Genomic DNA, 11,198 nt, shown 5'->3' on the forward strand with positions numbered 1-11,198 from the left:
TATTCCCCCTCCTCTGATGCCTCCAGTCCTCTCCCCCCCGCCCCTTCAAGAAAAGAAAGAGGCTCCTGCTGCACTTGGCTCCCCCCCCCTCTTCTGAGCTTCCCTAATCAGGTGCAGAACACCTTTTTGTTTCAATGGGGGACGTGGGGGAATAGAGGAAGACCCAAATTCAAATAGATCTGAATTTAGCAGGATCCACAATGGAATAAACAAAGTACAGAATCAGCCTTAGAGAGCCAGCATAGTGTAGTGGTTCCTAACACATTTCCTGCATTCTGAAGGGGGTTGGATTAGATTACCCTTGAGGTCCCCTCCAACTTTATGATTCTACTATTCTACCTGTTACCTGAGATCTAGCAACTGAAGATGCCAGTGGGAGACTTTCTGCATGCTCTACCTGTAAGCCACAGGACCTTCCCAGCATATAATCAGCCTCATAGCAACTCAGACCACTGGTCTATCTACTCAGTATTGACTGCACTCAAGGCTGACTTATTCATTAGGCACAGCAGGCACAGTGCCCAGGGTCCATGATACTATTAAAGGTAACGGTAAAGGTATCCCCTGTGCAAGCACCGAGTCAAGTCTGACCCTTGGGGTAACGCCCTCTAGCGTTTTCATGGCAGACTCAATGCAGGGTGGTTTGCCAGTGCCTTCCCCAGTCATTACCGTTTACCCCCCAGCAAGCTGGCTACTCATTTTACCGACCTCAGAAGGATGGAAGGATGGGTCGACCTTGAGCCTCATGGTCAGAGCTTCAGACAGGATGTCAACTGCCTTACTACCCTGTACCACAAGAGGCTCTTCCATGATACTATTGGGGGTCACAAAAATGTTTTCATTTCTTTTAAAATCAGAAAAAATGAACTTTTTGTTGGAAAATGCTAGATCTGTGATGTGTATGATTCAACAGCGTATGAAGAACATCCTACAAGCGGCATCAGAGGAGATGTATAGTTAGCATAGTTAGACTGAAATTTCCTGGTGTTTTTCAAATAATCTCCCCCAGCATCCTGATTGGCTCAATTGGAGACTTCCTGCTTGCCTCCCTGCTTGCCTCCGGAAGAGGCAGTTAGACTGTTAGGACTCTCTCTCTCTCTCTCTCTCTCTCTCTCTCTCTCTCTCTCTCTCTCTCTCTCTCTCTCTCTCTCTTCTCTTTCTTTACAAAGTTGTATCACTTTTCAATAATGCTATTTAAACTCTGCAAACCCTTTTAGGGTTGAAGGAAATGCTTTAATGTTTATAGCCGCAGTCCGCAAGCTTTCGCTTGCTGCTGACCGCTGCGGCGTAGTGGGTGGAGAGGGCGGCCCGGGGGCCCGCGCACGCGCGGCAGCCCCAGCGCAAACGCGCACGCGCTGACTGCCGCACACGCGCGTTTGCGCCTGGCAGGGGTGCAAACGCGCATGCACGGCAGTCCGCGCACGCACGTTTGCGCCGACGGCCGCGGCTCCCCCTCCCGGCCCCTCCGGGCCGCGAGCAAATCGGCCGCTAAAGCTAAAGCTAAAGCGCCTGATTAGCTTGCGGCTCGGCAAGCTTCTCTTCCCTCCCCTCCCGAAGCAAGAAGCTTGCCAGGCCGCGAGCTAATCGGCCGCTTTGGCGGCCGATTTGCTTGCGGCCTGGCGAGCTTCTTGCTTCAGGGGGGGAGGGAAGAAGGAGCCGCGGCCCGGCACTGAGGCCTTCGAGGCCCGGCACCAGGCCGCGGGCCGCGGGTTGGGGACCACTGGGTTGGGGACCACCTTTGAACCTCTATTCTGCCATAGAAGCCTGCTGGGTGATGTTGTCGGTCACACAGCACCCAATCCAGCTTTATGAGGATGAAATGGAGGACAGGTGAGTGACTTGGGCCACTGGGAAGAACAGTGAGGAGCAAGTGAAGTTAATAAATAAGTAAACTGGAGCTGTCACTTGATTTTTTAAATAGTATAGCATAGAATTGCCAGCTTTGGGGGTGGAGCCTGCAGAGGGCAGGATTAGGGGAGAGGGGGGGGGGCTTCAGTGGGGTATAATGCCATACAATCTACCTTCTAAGTGGCCATTTTCTCCATGCATGTATACTTGAAAGTAAGTTTGATGGGAGGTACTCTAAATAAGTGCGCCTAATGATTGCAGATGTATATCCCAAGTATATGCAGAGAGGGTTATGGCCTCATTCAATTAACTGCCTGAGGATAGATTAATTGATTAAATCTGCATGCATTTTCACAAGAGAAAACCATTCTAAAGAAAAGAAGACCCATTTTATGTTTAGGCCATGAACACTTGTTATCCCATCAGGCATGATAGAAGGACAGCAATAGCACTCCAGGAGAACATGAAAGCAATATAGCAAAGCAAAAGTAGCAATAAATTGTGTGGCCAAGATATGAAGTATGTCTTCTTTAAGCAATGCTGAAAGTTGATGCTGAAAACTGCACAAGGTTCTGGTAGTTCAATCTGGTTTCAGAAAGATTTCCTCAGCAGCAAAGCCTATGAGACATAGAAAACAGCCCTAAGAAGGAACCAAGCTCAAAGTGGCTGATCTAGCTTTTCTTGATTCAGATTGAGGGACTGCTGCCTGTTAGTGCATCTGTCCTGTGGATTAGCGATCCCCAACCTGTGGGCTGCGGACCACATGTGGTCCTTCGACTAATTGGAGGTGGGCCCCGAAGGATGCCTTCCCCCCCCCCCTGGCCCTTTACTTCATCCTCCCCAGCCCTTTACAACACACTTCATTGTTGTGGCGTGTCTGTATCTTATTTTGAAGGGATGCTTAAACATTACCATAGCGATCAGAGAGTGTTAGGGCAGTGGTTGAGAGCAGAGGAGTAAACAACCCCCCCCCCCCTGGGCGTTGAATGGTCCCCGGTGAAAGGCGTTGAATGGTCCCCGGTGAGTGGTCCCTGGCGTTGAGTGGTCCCCGGTGATAAAAAGGTTGGGGACCACTGCTGTGGATCATTACTGCTTCATCAAAGAGACCAAACTAAATAGCCATTGAGCTCAGTGGCTATTTAGTTGTGTCTCTCTGATGAAGCATTGCTTAAAGGAGACATGCTTGTCCATTGATTAAACACAATAAAGAGACTCTTCTTTACTTACCCTTTCTTCATTGTGTTTCTAAAGGTATAGATTCATATCTTGGCCACATGATTCGTGGTTTCTTTTGCTTTGCTATGATCTTAGAAAGCAGAGACAAGCCATCAGTCGAAAATGAGTAGATAAGAAAGAAATGTTCAAGCTGGCGATGGCAAAAACTTTATTCAAACAATAGAACGAGTTCCTAGGTATAAAACCTCGTTTTCGTATTTTACTTCATCAGTGAACTTATTTCTTAATTGTTTTTTTTCATTGTTTTTTTTTTTAAGGATACAAAGTCTCCAACACACTACGAACCTTATATTTCAAGGCATATAACTTGGGTCTATTAATCACAAAGGTCCATGAAGGTAACTATCTTATAAGTGGGTGACTTGTCTACACATGATCTTAAAACGGGCATGTCTAATAGCTGTTGACGGCATTCACCACTGACAATTCTTATAATTACTTTTTAAAAATACATTAAAAATTATAGAAATAGAATCATCGAATCATAGAACCATAGAGTGGGAAGGGGCCACACAGGCCATCTAGTCCAACCCCCTGCTCAACGCAGGATAATCCCAAAATGATATAGAGTCTCCTGTTTGATTTATCCAAATCAATCACTGATAGAAAATCTAAACATTGCAGCCTCTCAATTTTTGGCTACTCACATTCAAGTCATCTTCACAGCGAGTGACGAAGGTTCTCCTCCCCCTTTCGTTTGAACCCCTTTTGGTGCCATAATAAACCAGAAGAAAGCAATTAAAATGCAAGGGGATGACTGAGCAGGTGAGGTTTCCTTACCTTCTGGACGTTGTGGCAGATGAGCGAGGCACACCCAGAGCCTTGGAAGGAGGCCAGTTTCTTAATGGGATTTGACCATGCAAAACGTGTCCAAATCCCTCTAGAACTTTGCAGCGTTCCATGTTTGGAGCTTTGTTGGTAAAGACAGAGTGTCGTTTCGAGGCCTGGAGGATGCTTCCCAGAACAGGCTTTTGGAAGATGCATCATGCATTTCAGGCAATTTTCTTCTGTTCTGGTCACCATAAGGTCAGAATACTACTTGCCATTGAAAGCCGGCAAAAGGCAATTTGTTATGATTATTTATTATTTAGATGCCTGTTAACTGTAGCATGCGTGGAGAATCGGGAAAGCAAGTCCATGTTGGAAATTTGCCCAGAATATCAACAAGACTTGAGACCAGGAACTCTGCTCTGGTTCGGCCTCACTTGGAGTCCTGTGTTCAGTTTTGGGCACCCCAATTGAAGAGGGATGTAGACAAACTGGAGCGTGTCCAGAGGAGGGCAACAAAGATGGTGAGGGGTTTGGAGACCAAGACATATGAAGAAACGTTGTGGGAGCTTGGTATGTTTAGCGTAGAGAAGAGACGACTGAGAGGGGATCTGATAACCATCTTCAAGTATTTAAAAGGCTGCCATATAGAGTAGTGATCCCCAACCCGTGGGCTGCGGACCACATGTGGTCCTTCGACTAATTGGAGGTGGGCCCCGAAGGACGCCTTCTCCCCCCCACGGGCCTTTACTTCATCCCCCCCCCCGGCCCTTTACAACACACTTATGGTGTCATTGTCTTCCATCACTCCCAGATGGGACTATCTCGTTGCAGAGAAACAAGCTCAGGGTTCCCATTGATTTGTCATTGTCATGAGTTAAAATTTCCATGAAAATAAAACGTTCCTTATGTTCATTGTTGTGGCATGTCTGTATCTTATTTTGAAGGGATGTTGAAACAACCATAGCGACCAGAGAGCGTTAGGGCAGTGGTTGAGAGTAGAGGAGTAAATTACCCCCCCCCCACGGGCCTCAGTAAAATTGTCAAGCGTTGAGTGGTCCCTGGTGATAAAAAGGTTGGGGACCACTGATATAGAGGATGGAGCAAGGTTGTTCTCTCTTGCCCCAGAGGGACGGACCAGAACCAATGGGATGAAATTAATTCAAAAGAAATTCCGTCTAAACATCAGGAAGAAGTTCCCGACAGAGCAATTTTTCAGTGGAACAGGCTTCCTCGGGAGGTGGTGGGTTCTCCATCTTTGGAAATTTTTAAACAGAGGCTGGATAGCCATCTGATGGAGAGGCTGATTCTATGAAGGCTCAAAGGGGTGGCAGGTTACAATGGGTGAGCGATAGGGTTGTGAGTGTCCTGCAGAGTGCAGGGGGCTGGACTAGATGACCCAGGAGGTCCCTTCCAACGTATTATTCTATGATTCTTTGATTCTAAGACAGAAATAGACATTAAAATGTACCAAGACATTTGGAGCTTAAAACTGCAGAGACTGTACACAGACAGAAGGTAATAGGGTTGCGCCTCTCAAAACCTGCCAGCTCCCTGAGTCTAAGCAAAACTCGTTGGAAGGACAGGGCAACCCTACTGCAATCCTTGAATAGCCCAGGATAGCCCAGTCTCATCAGAAGCTAAGCAGGGTCAATACTGGTTAGTTCTTAGACTTCAAGGAAGTCTATGATTGCTCTGCAGAAGCAGCCAAACCACCTCTGAATGTCTCTTACCTTGAAATCACCACTCAACATAACTTGATGGCACTTTCCACCAACAATACCTACCTTGACCGGAGTGGCCCAGATTAGTCCAATCATGTCAGATCTCAGAAGTTAAGCAGGGTCAACCATGGTTGGCATATGGATGGGAAGTCCAGGGTTGCTGTGCAAAGGCGGGCAATCAACAAACACCACTGTTCATCTTGTGTTTGAGTTGATGTGATGTTTTGCTTCATGTTTACCATTTGGTAAGCTGGAATACAGCCTGTATAATTTTCCTTATAACTCCAAGATTCAACAGGTCTAGAGATTTTTTTTTAAATCTAAAAACTTGGCAGCGGGGGAAACTAGAAAATTCTCAAGGGGGCCCGGCCTTTGAAGACAGACCCTGATGGTTGCAGGTCTGAAGAACCGTTGATATAATGACAGCAAAGTCAAGCAAAGAATGCTTGGGAGAGGGAATAAATTAGCAAGCTAGCAAAATATTGCAATTTCTTCTTTTTAAAAAAAATTTCCTTTGTGAAGTTCACTCTGATCTGTTCATCGAGTGATAAGTTAAAATGATGCGGGTTGCCATGTATAGAAGACACCCAGTTTGATTCCTCCTGTCATGCCTTAGAACATTTAAATAGTGCCACAAAGTTCCAGCGAGGAAAGCAGATGGCGAGGAATGAAGAGAGGCTCATCCTGGATCTCCACATGTCAGAAACAAGACAAGGCATTTTTCATTGTGGGAGGATTTGCTTTCTTGCTTTCTCTGCCCATCAAGCTTTAAAACACGCACCAAAGTTTCCATATGTTTGCTACCATATTAGTTAAAACACTTAAATAGGGCAAAAGGGCCATACACTCCAACTGTTGCTATATAACGAGGAACAAGCTTTATTTTCTGATACTTGTTCCTGATAAAACCCCATCACTGTTTTACCTTTGGAGGAAATGTGTGTGCTTATGTCTCTACGTGTGTGTACATGCTTCTGTGCCAGAATTCTTCTGGTTTTGATCACCTTTCCTAGGCATTACATTTCTGAGTGGGGAACAGATGCATCGTGTCTCCAGAAGTTATATAAATACGATTTCCTTCCTGATGGGCTGGCTGGAGTGCTCGTAGGGACTCTATCACTCCATCGGGTATTGACCTTTAAAACCTTTTATGGCTTGGGACCTGCATCCATTAAGGTGGTGGTCCCCAACCACCGAACGGCGGCTCCCTCTCCCCGCCCCCCCCCCCGCAGTAAGAAACTTCCCAGGCCTCAAGCAAATCAGCCGCAAAAGTAGCCGATTAGCTTGCAGCCCAGCAAGCTTCGTTTTGTGGGAGGGGGGGAGAGGGAAGCAGGGCATTCACGGCTGGGCCGTGCATGCTCGTTTGCACAATGCGCGGCCGTAAACGCGCATGTGCGGCACTTCCGCGCATGTGCGCTTGCGGTCACGCATGGCACAAACGCACATGCGCGGTCACGTGATCGCCCTCCCCACCACTGCCAGTCCGCAGCCCTAGAAAGGTTCTCAACCTTCCTAATGCCGCGACCCTTTAATACAGTTCCTCATGTTGTGGTGACCCCCAACCATAGAATTAGGCAAGGGTTCTTTCACAGAAATTAAACTGAAACTGACCAATGGTGTGAAAATCCATTGTTCATGATTGTAGATAAATTGTTTTTTTTTCCGGGGTTTCTCAGTTCAGTTCTGCCTCTTGTCCCCCCAAGCTGTGCCGCCACCTGGAGCGCCCCCCCCCAGCCAGTGGCAGCGGCCCCTCCCCCAGCCAAACTGCTTGCTCTGCCGTGAAAGGATCGTTCGAATCCCAAAAGGGGTCCCGACCCCCAGGTTGAGAACCACTGCTTTCAGGGCCTCCTATTCCAATATGAACTTACTCTTCTGAAGCCCAGCCCTGGGTGCCCCCATTATGCAAGTCCAGAAAGATGACATGGGCTTTCTTGGTTGTTATATATTTGGATTTCATGTATGTTCATGCCGGAGAGTTCATTTATCTGAGCTTGTGTCCGGCTCCTGAGTCGTCAATTGTGATTTGCTAGAATGTTGCAAACAGCCAATCAGCACAGTGTGTTTGTAGCCAATCGTAAGGGTGCTTTAACAACTCATAATGTGTCTACGGCAGGGGTAATCAAACTGCGGCCCTCCAGATGTCCATGGACTACAATTCCCAGGAGCCCCTGCCAGCAAATGCTGGCAGGGGCTTCTGGGAATTGTAGTCCATGGACATCTGGAGGGCCGTAGTTTGACTACCCCTGGTCTAAGGGGACGTGGTTTGAAGCAGTTGGATGGGTATATAAAGACAGTGTGTTCTCCCTGTTGCAGATTGGTTCAGTTTTCCTACGAGTTAATAAAGGTTCTCTGAAGTGTCTGAGTCCTGACTGAACCCACAGATTTGGGGATGGTACCAAGACTGTGATTCATCAGTCCCCAGCGATCATTGTATTCTGCAAGCAGGTGAAGGCATCCCTGTTTGTCTTGCTTGAACCTCCTTCTGGTTTGCTTTAATTGCCATTTTTACATATGCACTATTTTAAAAGTTGATTTTAATAGCTTTTTAATACTCTGAGGACACTCAGGTAAAGGTAAAGGTAAAGGTAAAGGTATCCCCTGTGCAAGCACCGGGTCATGTCTGACCCTTGGGGTGACGCCCTCTAGCGTTTTCATGGCAGACTCAATACGGGGTGGAGGACACTCAAGGGGACAACAAATTGTTTAAATAAATAAAAGTGACACCCAGACTCTCACAGGTAGGTGGAACAGATACCTTCTCTGGAGCTCTTTGATCCATCCTCCCTCCCACCTCTCTCACAAACAAACACACACAGATCCCTTCCCTCCCCACTTCTCCCTTCCCTCCCTACTTCCCCAACCTACTCCCCAGTCCCTCCGCCCCAGTCACACATACAAACAAACACACATACAAAGAGTCTTCTCCCCTCCCTCTTTACCTGTTCTCCCAAGAGGATCCCAGCCTCCTCCAGCCTGGAGGACAGCATCTGCACCTGTGTTTTGCCCTCCCCCCCAGAGGCCTGGAGGGCAGCAGCCCAGCCCTCGGGAGCCCTGCGGCCTCTGCGCCATCCCCCAGAGGCCTGCAGGATGGCACTGCAGCTTCAGCCAGGTATGCGGCCTCCTCCCCAGCTTCCAGGGGAGGAGGCTGCATACAGGGCCTGTGGGGCAGCAGTGCAGCTTCGGCCAGGTGTGTGGCCTCTGCTCCAGGCAGTTGCCAAGAATTTATTTTAATAACTTTATTTTCCATGGCTGCCAAATTAAACTACTGCAATGGGCTCTGCATGGGGCTGCCCATGGTGAGAAAGATGGTGGCCACCTTGTGGTGTGTGTGGAGCGTTGGGTATATGTGTCTCAGTATTATAATCCTAGGTAATGCAGCCTTATTTCAGCAGTCCCGTGGCAATGAAACTCACCTGCTGCCTGGAACTTTGCACTGTGCTTGGAATCTCATTGCTGGCACTAAACGAGCTTGAGTACTGGTTTTGTTTAACCATGACGATTTTACCAGAATGCTTTTGTATTTGGAAGAGATTGCTTGCACAGTTTGTAATGCTGCTTTATTGCTGACGTTTTTATTGTTTAGTTTACAGGTGGTTTGTTAGCTGCTTTATATAAAGGAGAAGTAGGACGTTTAAGCTAGCAAACAAGAATATGGCTCTCCATCTGCACCTTGGAACTCTGCCATTTCATTTTTCTGCATGCATAGACCTTTGTACCTGGCTTGGAGCCATATATTAATAAATCAGTTCAGTTCAATCTGATCTATCTGTCTGGGAGCGAACATAGCATGATATAGCCCAATCTGGTCAAGTAGTATCAGAATCTAAGCAGATTCAATATTTGGAAGGTGGATCTCCAAAGAATCTGTAGAGGAAAGCAATGGCAAATCACAACTGCTTCTCACTTGTCGTTATAAGTCTGCTGCTACTTGATGGCATTTTACACACATCTAGACTCCTGGTTGAAATGGACTTTGGTTGACCCAATCACAAGGGGAACCTGCCCTTCCTAGCCCCTCCCCGTTATAATGCTACTTCAGTTATTATAACCCAATCCAGTTTGTATGCTTAGCCTCTGTTCAGCCCCATAAAGACAAGCAAGAACATTCAAGTGGGTTGATTCCTCAGAACTAGAGTAAAAAATACCCATTTGTAGGTTTCATCAGATTTGGGTTGCTAGGAAATGTGTCATCCCCACTCTTTCGAGCAGAAAATCCCCCATGTCATTTCTCTTAGCAAAGCAAGTCCATGAATCTTTTATTTTTATATCGTTTCCTTTTCACTTCTTCTGGATTCCCACCCCCCATTAAAATCAATTTTAATGTTGCGTTCCACTCAGTGGCATATCAGTGACATATAACTGATGTGTAAGATAACTGGTCGTTAAAAAGTGCCATCAAGTAGCATTAAAATGGTACGTACAAGAAATAAACCAGGGAAACCAGTAATGATAAGAAGCAAAATGAAAAGGCCCACAATCTACATTGCTCATGTCCAACCACAAAAAGGAAGAAGAGAGATCTTTGTTGCTGTTCCCATTACTGGGGCAGTTCCCTGCATCCAAGCAAGCCCACCTACATATTCCAAAGAGTGTAAAGAATTCAGATAGGAGCAGATGACAGTCAGCTTGTCTGGGGTTGCATTTCTCCTGGCCTTTCATACATTCACGCCCACGATCCTCCCCATTTTAAAAAATCTGGCACCGTTTCTTACCCACATAAAAGCAAACACATGGAGTTCTAGTTGTGTCTTCTTTCAGAGCTTGATTATAAGTGTGAAAAGCACATTGGGCCGTAGTTTTATCTAAAGATAAGTTCAACCAAATATCTTGTAGGAAACGGGCTGAAGTAAATTGTGTTCATCCCTCAGCATGTCTTCTTTGAGGAACTGAAATTTTCCAGGAAGATTTTTTTTTCCAATTTATTTTTTTGAGTGTGTCTGTTTGGGCAAAAGTTTGTCAACCATAATTTTCACGAAGATGACAATTGAACAGACCATCTGGTAAGAATTAATTTATGCCTTTCTACATTTTAAACAACCTGGCTATTTTTACTCTCTTCATCCTCTCTGAGGGAGCACAACGTAATGAAGCATGAGCTGGAAGTGGGCCACACCTCAGCTGGAAATTGTCAAATTCTATCATGCAGCCTTCCAAAACATAAATCATAGCTGGGCCTTTTGAAAAGGAACGAAGTACTGAAATGACATCAGAACCGTTACAAGGAAGTGTGTCTCTTGATGGCGGTGAAGCAGGGACAGCTGGATCCAAACAGGTTGTTAAAAGCAGTGGTCCCCAACCCCCGGTCCGGGGACCGGTCCCGGTCCGTACATTAGTCTGTACCGGGCCGCAGCTCCTCTTCGTCCTCCTCCCTGGCTGCTGCCTTGGGGGCTGCCCTGCCACTCTGCTGCTGACTCACCTTTGGTGCTTTCCAGTGGCCACCATGGCTGGGGCTCCCCCTCGGCGTGGCACTCCTGCTGGCAGAGCTCTCCAACGGGTGCTAGGAAGTCACGGGTGCTGGCGGGAAAACAAGCTGAGCAGGGGCTCAGGCATTGACGAAGTCCCTTGGCAAAAACTACCCCCCCCCCGGGCCTCAGTAAAGTTGTCAAGCATTGACCGGTCACC

General features: G+C 47.0%; 1 long non-coding RNA gene across 1 annotated transcript; it reads left to right on the plus strand.

The window, feature by feature from the left end:
* Positions 1-1,388: 1,388 nt before the first annotated feature.
* Positions 1,389-9,332, plus strand: LOC143822774 (uncharacterized). Its single transcript, XR_013226257.1, has 3 exons — positions 1,389-1,830; positions 3,342-3,422; positions 9,160-9,332. It is a non-coding gene; the product is annotated as an uncharacterized LOC143822774 (long non-coding RNA).
* The last annotated feature ends 1,866 nt before the right edge of the window (positions 9,333-11,198 follow it).

This window comes from Paroedura picta, chromosome 13 (assembly GCF_049243985.1).
Source record: "Paroedura picta isolate Pp20150507F chromosome 13, Ppicta_v3.0, whole genome shotgun sequence".
Classification (NCBI taxonomy): Eukaryota; Metazoa; Chordata; class Lepidosauria; order Squamata; family Gekkonidae; genus Paroedura; species Paroedura picta.